The 10,340-nt window shown below is 29.6% G+C and overlaps 2 long non-coding RNA genes across 2 annotated transcripts; both read right to left on the bottom strand.

Moving 5' to 3' along the window:
- Nucleotides 1-941: 941 nt before the first annotated feature.
- LOC146739319 (uncharacterized) lies at nt 942-2,383 on the bottom strand. The gene is made up of 2 exons (XR_014930154.1): nt 2,247-2,383; nt 942-2,106 (listed from the first exon to the last, which is right to left on the bottom strand). It is a non-coding gene; the product is annotated as an uncharacterized LOC146739319 (long non-coding RNA).
- Nucleotides 2,384-2,702: 319 nt separating this feature from the next.
- Nucleotides 2,703-7,433, bottom strand: LOC146739318 (uncharacterized). Its single transcript, XR_014930153.1, has 3 exons — nt 7,349-7,433; nt 3,775-3,898; nt 2,703-2,835 (listed from the first exon to the last, which is right to left on the bottom strand). It is a non-coding gene; the product is annotated as an uncharacterized LOC146739318 (long non-coding RNA).
- Between the last annotated feature and the right edge of the window lie 2,907 nt (nt 7,434-10,340).

The raw sequence follows: 10,340 nt of genomic DNA, 5'->3' as shown, positions 1-10,340 counted from the left end.
TTTTGAGAATTTTACACCTCTTTTCCACACTTTGCACTCTATTTTCACACTTTGCACTACTTTTCCACAACTATGCACTTTAGTTTCACACTTTGCAACACTTTTCCTTAACTTTGCCCTTCAGATTCGCACTTTGCACCACTTTTCCACTACTTTGCACTCTATTTTCACACTTTGGCCTCTTTTCACAGAAAGTGTGAATAAAGTGTTTCGAAATAGCTTGATGTACAGGGAACTATCTTTGTGATTAATACGGTAATACATTATCCTATCAAACAAATATATTTGTTGCCAACACACATTTTTATTGTGCGATATATATTATATATTGCTACTATAAGGATACAATTTAATTCAATTGTCTGTTTGATTTACATGGGCATGGTGCTAAATTGAAATTGAAGCATCACATTTATATTATGGAGAGGAGTCTATGATTAATTACAGTTATGTTCAGCCCAGAACTGTAAGGAATGTCATAACTATGAATAATTTAACATTTTCTTTTCAGTGATTGTTGTATGAACTTATGGGCGGTTTGTTTAAGGAATGGTAATCACTAGCTCATGGAATTTTGCATTTTTCTAATTATGTTAACAAGTTTGTTTTTTGCTGTTACAGTTCCTGAAATTAAATGAGAAAGAAAACATGTTTAAATTTTTAGTTTGTCTAGCATGAAAGAAGAGATTGCTTGTACAGTGGCGGCTCTGATAAATAGGAAACATAGCACATTGTGGGCCAGGGCCGCCACAAAATCATACTGAAACACAGCGACTTACATACAGAACAATAACAATTTCTATAATTTATATTACAAGACCCATTTATATAGCATGAATTGGCTAAATGTATCTGATTTCCAGGCAGCATTTAATGATTGTAAGGTACTTACAGATTTGCATAAAATAAAGTCTTGAAATATGAGGCCATAATCACAAGTCAACAGTTTAAGCAGTTTTATTAATAATAACAATTAACATTGGTACATGATGAATGCTCTTACAAAAGGGTAATGAGTACCAAAGGGTGTAATCCAGTTATTGCAGAGGTATTGTACATTGCAGCAACACAATATGATGAGTTTATCATGGCTAGTTTTTATCTACAATAAATTAGTATTATGAGATCTGACCACCAGAACAATCCATTAATATGTTACTGTTGTGAAGTCACAATGTTTCCAAGCACCAATGGCTTGTAATCATGCTTACTGATGGCTTTTAATTAACATTAGAATATATATATTCAAATATTCAAAGTAAACATTCAGTTGACTTGATTTAATAGTGTTATAACATTAAACAGCAGCAAATAACTCCCAAAAACTGAAATTTCATGATCTAAATCATTTCATGTGAAAATTATAAAAAAATACATTATATTATGCAATATAAAATGTAGTAATTTCAATTTGTCCGAATACAATAATTATGACTCAAGTGAAATCATCATGTTCGCATACATGTAATTAATTTCCAAACATAGTGTAACTATTACAACCTTGCCCATTCAAGAATAGATATTGCAGTGCGCAGTCCCTGTCAGCCATTTTTGACATAATCACAAAATCATTACACCTGTAACAGACTAAGTATACAAGATTTGAAGAGAATTGATCAAGGTATGCCTGAGATACAGCTTTGAATGCATTCCCCATTTTTGACTTAATAATGAATACAACATTAGGAAGAATACAAACTAGACTGTTTATCTGGCTGTGATAAAAATCAAATACATGCTATGGTATTTATATTCTAAAAATAATCTTGTGTAACTTTAATATTACATGTACTACATCAAGGGCCCTCATACAAATAAAAACATGAACTGCAAACACTTTCCAAAATAATATTTAGCAATATATCTAATGATATTTAATGAAAACAACATATGGGGTTACTGCATATAAACAAACATTACGTGACCTAAATGTTTTCTGTACGGACTTGTTGAGAGAAGATTTGTGCACAAACATACAAAGCCACACCATCATACTGTACTAGTAGATTATCAATTTCTTCACTCTGGAATTAGATTGCTCTACCACTTGGCTATTCAAATGGCACCATTCTGAATACTCATCTAGGTTGTATGCCCTGGAGCAACCTGCAAATAAAAAAAATGGATTCATTTTTATTGATAATATTTCACAGCAAAGAAACTGTTGATATTTATACTACTGGTACTGAAGAATAAGCTGGAAAAAACGATTAATCTTACCATTCATGTTACTATTTATTACTTACCAGTGTGATTCTTCCAATGAAGACGATCAACATAAAATCTAGTCTTCTGAATGAAACATAGATCTCTATTCAAGAAGTATGTATACAAATTGCAAGCATTGTCATAAATGACAACAGAAGGTGCTGTAATGATAAAACATACATGTTTATAGTAATAACAAGTCATGTCATGACACAGTCTCTGGTATTCAATAGTATACAACTTATATTTCTACTGAGAATCTATAAAATACTGGCTAAAATTTAATATATACATTCCAAGGGACTGAAAAGCACAAAAAAGCCGAAACATAATTCTATACAATATGCATGTTTCTAGAATTGAGTCAATGACATATTATATAAAATTTAAGTATAGATATATACAAAAAAACAAAAACAAATGACCAATATCTGATTGGGTAAAATAAAAGTTAATAATAGAATAAACTAGCAAATAAAATATATTACCTTGATATGTTGCAGTAACAAATGGTGGCAGAGCATCAATCAGTAACTTTCTGTCATTATCACATGAACATGTATACATTCAGTGACAAGTTCCAGCCAAATACATCCCTCTTCGATGAACAAAAATGTATTTGTCTATCTACAATAATCAGAATTAAAAGATGATTTAATACAAAAGCAGGTCTATTTGTGTAACATTGTAGTTTTATGAGCACAATTACAATATAATGTCCGAAAACTTTGAACTTAATAATTCTAAGCATGTGTGAGAAAAGGCTAGATATGGTTGGATACACACTCACGCACACCAAGGTCAATTCATAAGTCCTCATTTTTAGACTTTGTTCGAACAGGGAATAATAATTAGTAAAAGCAAATCACTTTCAGTTCCCTTTGTTTGTGGTTATAGTCCATCATTCCAAATACATTGTACTGAAGACTGCAGGCAAATACTGTTTTGCAGTCTTTAAGTTTCAATATAAGTTGGCATTGCAGGAGTGATTTCTTCACTGCATATAGGTTCAGGTGAAGATTCTGGTCTGACTCAATAAAATCACTGTCTATTCCAGATTTTGCACCATGTACAAAAGACTAAAAATCAACATAGAATTTATTCTATGACACAAATACATAATATTATAACAATATTTATTTTAAAAAGGGCAATAACTTAGCAAACTCAATTTTCATACAATAATGGCTATCATATTAGCTCTATTATTAGAAACGCAACTCTAATAGAGGTGAACCTCTACTAAATCATTAAATTATTTCTTATTTTCACCATAAAAATGTAAATGTATAAGATACGGGTCAAACATTGACAAAAATATTTGATAGAATATTGTAAAACCAAAAAATAATTTATAATGTGTATTACCACTAAAAATGTTGTTATTCATGCATGAATATATATTAAAATACAACTAAAAGCCATCGAATCACTATATTCAAGAAGAAAATACTGTGCACATTTCAGCTTATCAGGACTAGAAAGATTTTCCTAAAGTTGTTAGATCTACTACGGTTTGCTGGCAATACAATTTTGAGACAGAAAATTGACAAAATTCACATCTACCTGGTTGCATGGTCGTTTTGCCCTAACTATTCTTGGCAAGTGACTGACATATTCTGCTTCGTCATGAATCTGAAGTTTTGATCTAGAACTTTAAACCAGATCACGCCATGCTCTTTTCATATTTCTGTAAGAAAGAAAGATTATATTTATATGGATTCGATCATGGATAACGGCACCTTGAAAGTTGTATCAATGCATCAAGAACCATTTCAAAAAAGTAAACACACCAAAGGGCAGACAGTGACCTTTAGTTAGCAATCATATGAAGAGGTCTCTTTCAATAACAAGGCTTTAAATTGAATTAATAATCATATAATTCCAAGAACCTTATATTGTGTGCCCCCCTGTTTTGCCAAAGTAATAAACTTTATTTTTCATGTACCTATCTGTGTTTGTGTCATAAATGGTACTTTAAGAACCTTTTTATTAAAATATGAAATACGACAGTAATATTATTAATATTTTAGAACGCATAAGGAACTATTAAATTGATATGTGGGGTTACAACACTAAAATATGATTTAAATTGAATTAATGAGCATATAATTCCAAGAACCTTATATTTGGGACAATATATGGTAACTTAAGAACCTTGGTATTAAAATATGAAATATGACAGTAATATTATTGATATTATAGATTGTGTATATGGAACTATTAATTTGATATGTGGGATCACAAAACTAAAATATGATTTAAATTGAATTAATAAGCATAGAATTCCAAGAACCTTATATTTGGTACAATATATGGCACCTTAATAACCTTGGTATTAAAATATGAAATATGACAGTAATATTATTAATATTATAGACTGTATATAGAACTACGAAATTGATATGAAAAGTTACAAAACTAAAATATTATTTAAATTGAATTAATCAGCATAGAATTCCAAGAACCTTATATTTGGTACAATATATGGTACCTTAAGAACCTTGATATTAAAATATGAAATATGACACTAATATTATTGATATTATAGATTGTAGATGGAACTATTATATTGATATGTGGGGTTAAAAAACTAAAATATTATTTAAATTGAATTAATAAGCATAGAATGCCACGAACCTTATATTTGGTACAATATATGGTACCTTAAGAACCTTGATATTAAAATATGAAATATGACAGTAATATTATTGATATTATAGATTGTAGATGGAACTATTATATTGATATGTGGGGTTAAAAAACTAAAATATTATTTAAATTGAATTAATAAGCATAGAATGCCAAGAACCTTATATTTGGTACAATATAAGGTACCTTAAGAACCTTGATATTAAAATATAAAATATGACAGTAATATTATTGATATTATAGATTGTATATGGAACTATTAAATTGATATGTGGAGTTACAAAACTAAAATATGATTTAAATTGAATTAATAAGCATATAATTTCAAGAACCTTATATTTGGTACAATATAAGGTACCTTAAGAACCTTCATATTAAAATATGAAATATGACAATAATATTATTAATATTATAGACTGTATATAGAACTACGAAATTGATATGAGGAGTTACAAAACTAAAATATTATTTAAATTGAATTAATCAGCATAGAATTCCAAGAACCTGAAATTTGGTACAATATATGGTACTTTAAGAACCTTGATATTAAAATATGAAATACGACAGTAATATTATTAATATTATAGATTGTGTATGGAACTATTAATTTGATATGTGGGATCACAAAACTAAAATAATATTTAAATTGAATTAATAAGCACAGAATTCCAAGAACCTTATATTTGGTACAATATATGGTACCTTAAGAACCTTCATTTTGAAATATGATAGTAATATTATTAATATTATAGATTTATATGGAACTATTAATTTGATATGTGGGGTTACAAAACTAAAATATGATTTAAATTGAATTAATAAGCATAGAATGCCAAGAACCTTATATTTGGTACAATATATGGTACCTTAAGAACCTTCATTTTGAAATATGAAATATGACAGTAATATTATTAATATTACAGATTGTATATGGAACTATTAAATTGATATGTGGGGTTACAAAACTAAAATATGATTTGAATTAATAAGCATATAATTTCAAGAACCTTATATTTGGTACAATATAAGGTACCTTAAGAACCTTCATATTAAAATATGAAATATGACAATAATATTATTAATATTATAGACTGTATATAGAACTACGAAATTGATATGAGGAGTTACAAAACTAAAATATTATTTAAATTGAATTAATCAGCATAGAATTCCAAGAACCTGAAATTTGGTACAATATATGGTACTTTAAGAACCTTGATATTAAAATATGAAATACGACAGTAATATTATTAATATTATAGATTGTGTATATGGAACTATTAATTTGATATGTGGGATCACAAAACTAAAATAATATTTAAATTGAATTAATAAGCATAGAATTCCAAGAACCTTATATTTGGTACAATATATGGTACTTTAAGAACCTTGATATTAAAATATGAAATATGACAGTAATATTATTAATATTATAGATTGTATATGGAACTATTAATTTGATATGTGGGGTTACAAAACTAAAATATGATTTAAATTGAATTAATCAGCATAGAATTCCAAGAACCTTATATTTGGTACAATATATGGTACCTTAAGAACCTTGATATTAAAATATGAAATATGACAGTAATATTATTGATATTATAGATTGTATGTGGAACTATTACATTGATATGTGGGGTTACAAAACTAAAATATGATTTAAATTGAATTAATAAGCATATAATTTCAAGAACCTTATATTTGGTACAATATAAGGTACCTTAAGAACCTTCATATTAAAATATGAAATATGACAGTAATATTATTAATATTATAGACTGTATATAGAACTACGAAATTGATATGAGGAGTTACAAAACTAAAATATTATTTAAATTGAATTAATCAGCACAGAATTCCAAGAACCTTATATTTGGTACAATATATGGTACCTTAAGAACCTTCATTTTGAAATATGAAATATGACAGTAATATTATTAATATTATAGATTGTATATGGAACTATTAAATTGATATGTGGGGTTACAAAACAAAAATATTATTTAAATTGAATTAATGAGCACAGAATTCCAAGAACCTTATATTTGGGACAATATATGGTAACTTAAGAACCTTGGTATTAAAATATGAAATATGACAGTAATATTATTAATATTATAGATTGTGTATATGGAACTATTAAATTGATATGTGGGGTTACAAAACTAAAATATTATTTAAATTGAATTAATAAGCATAGAATTCCAAGAACCTTATATTTGATACAATATATGGTACTTTAAGAACCTTGATATTAAAATATGAAATTAGAGAATAATATTATTAATATTATAGATTGTATATAGATCTACGGAGTTGATATATGATCTTATGAGTAAATATGAATCAATACCAGGCTTTTGATCGCGGAAACATAGAACCTTGATGCGTCAAGAACCTTTTGAAGAAAAAACACCAAAGGGCAGTCAGTGACCTTTAGTTGGCAATCATATAAAGAGATATTTCTCTAATGAACGTGATTTACCTGATGGATTTAGTCAGATATTCATCAAAACCTAAATAGCGATGGTAAAAATCACATTATATTGCACTATTTTCATTCTCGCTACGATTCTGGTACGAAAACAGTGAAGTGAGCATGCGTGAGGTGAATTTTGAGCGTGCTAGGCAGCCAGTTCGTAGTGTCAGCCAATCAGAGCGAGGTTCTTATATGCGGTTCTTACCCGTATTCCGGTAAAAATTATACCTCAAGTATTCGATCGTCAATCATAACAAACGAATCAAAATTTATAACGTTCCGTACAAATTATTCTAATGGAGAGAAGTAGCCTGCGTGTAGCTTTATCTCGCCTGGGTTACAGTGAAGCGCGATCTGCACAGAAGACCCACAATGTTTCCCTCATTATGCAGAGCGCACGCCCCCACTCCTTTTCTGTATACGTTCAGTGATGTCACTGCATATCATGAATAAATAATAGCAACAGATTAGCTGCAAATAAGACCAGTCTGTGGTGGTTTCGCGTTCATCCCACCTTTCGCAAAACTACTTTTTCCATTTTTTTAACTGAAAAATAATAATACCACAGCTGGGCCAGTCTTGCTAATTGGATGTGCCATCATGTTGCTGCATGATATGTCAATGATAGAACACACCTTTCTGATTATATAATTATCATAAATATAACTGGTTTGTAAATAAATGCTGCAAAATCGATTGTGTTTATGGAATTGAACTCGACTTTATAATTTCTTTATATGTACAAAACATCTCGAGTCATAATTAAATAACATTTGAGTAATGAAAGTGAAATTGTTTATAAATAATAAAATGTACACAAGGATACGATGTATATAATAGTACGAATCGGATTGTTTATAAATAAAACCATTACGTTAATTGATGATTTCTATAATTTATTTGAAATATTATCGCATTTTTTACATACAAGTTTAAATCTATAAAAACGCTATATAAATAAATGCACAAACGGCACCCCATAAATAAGTTTGTTCACCGGGATGAATGGCACTGAAAATGAACCATCGTTTTTGTACAATTTAGCTGTATGTTCATTTCCCATTGTAAACTCAAATATACATTTTCTGTACTTCTCGAATTACTGCATCCAGTACCCGGATGTACCTTACATTATTGACCAGATCAGCAGGCTATGGTATGAAATGTACCAGACTCTTCATACCGTGGCCAGAATCAAAGTGTTGTAATGAAACCGGTGGCATTGCGCGATGTAGTGATGTAAAGACCATCTAAATGCAGGTGAGACAAATTTCAGTGAGAGTGATAGGCCAGACTGAGGTCTAAACTTGTGTCTTTCTGGAATGTGGTTCAGATGTTACTATTTGCATTAAAAGTCTTGTAGATAAATTAAAGCTGTTAAATGAAGTTTGGTTGAATGTGAACACTTGGATGCAAATTTATAATCCAAATTGAATATGGAAATGGTCGCCAATTTTTCAAAACCATTCTGTATTTATTTGTCTTTTTAATTAGAGTAATTACCGCTTCTGTTTCTGTGAGTTGTCCATGTTCATAAGAATAATTAAAACTATTCACTATATAGGGCCAAAACCACCCAAAAATGTCTATAAAATGTAACCGTTAATCCGTCATTACCTGGTCATTTATAAGATGGCATCGCAGAATAATTAATCATTTGCTGTTACGTTTTTGTAACTGCAAGAAGTACGGAGTACTTTTTCACCTTGTTCAACCCATCTTGCCCTAAGTAAAGTGCCACCAGTTTTATAGTTATCAAATTCTATAAAAACATTTCCCTTTTTTTTATTCAACCAACAAAGAAAAACGAATACACAACAGAAAATTAGAAAAAAATACAACATTTAACAATTAATTGAGTCCATAAACTATTACATAATTCAATGTACCTAACATTGTCTCAATTTGTTGTGGCCTTCCAGATTAGAAATGGTGATGTCTGTCTGGTAGCTGTACTTGAATATTGGAATAATTTAAAAGTTTAGAGTGATAAATGTTTACAGAGTAAGTTCAAATTACCTATCAGTACTGAGTGTTTATAATTACCTAATAATATATCTTGTAATGTGAAATGGTGTATATATCTATATAGTCAGTTTCAAAGTCGACTAACAATAATAACCCATGGATATTGTTTAGCATAATGCATTATATCATACAGGAGATGAGTATTTTCACCTATATATCTATTGTTAACATACCCTACTTGAGAGTCACTGATAATTTGGGGGAGAACCTTCTTTAATCGTCTTGAAATGCACGACGTCGCAATTTTATAATGAATATTCAACAGAGTAATCGGTCTCCATGTAGGCGTGTTGAATATAACGAACAACAAAATGTTTTATGTCTGGCCAAAAGAATTTGTAAAAATCAACTGTGAAACCATTGCTACCCGGCGATGTTCCGTTTTCCATATTACTCAATGCTATTGAACATTTCTCTTTAGTAAGGCTTCTTTCACATAGTCGTGAATCATCATCAGAAAGTGATTTAATATCAGTCACTTGGGGGCTGAAAATCAATAAATACTAATTTTCAAAAAAAATCATCCGCTATACGTATATAAATAAACAAGTTGTGAAACACGGCACCTAGTAAATCGACACCCTGTCGGTTTCAAATGTCGATTTCTTACCTTAAAATGCGAAACAAAATTTTTAGAGGGGATCAGGTGTTACGTTAATAACCATTGTTCATAATCGCTAACTTGGTTTTATTCAAAACTGCACAAATCTCGCGTTTTCTGATGATATCCGTCGATTTGATGAACAAAAATGGCCAACAGCCAGAATCAAGGGGGATTCGGACAGAGTTCTGAGTTCTTATTTTGATTTCTTAACTTAAATGTTTTCTTATTTTACTTAACAATGCATTCTTTTTGGTTTCAGAGCCTGAACTACCCTGCATTATGCGACGACAAAAGTCAATAGTGGCTAGGCGATTTCCATATGAAGGTATATAATTCGCCAAAATGGCATCATCTATTAAGATGACA

The sequence above is a fragment of the Saccoglossus kowalevskii genome, chromosome 8, assembly GCF_978046115.1.
Source record: "Saccoglossus kowalevskii chromosome 8, keSacKowa6.1, whole genome shotgun sequence".
Classification (NCBI taxonomy): Eukaryota; Metazoa; Hemichordata; class Enteropneusta; family Harrimaniidae; genus Saccoglossus; species Saccoglossus kowalevskii.
Note: the sequence above shows the minus strand (reverse complement) of the source record. Positions and strands in the feature narration are given on the sequence as shown.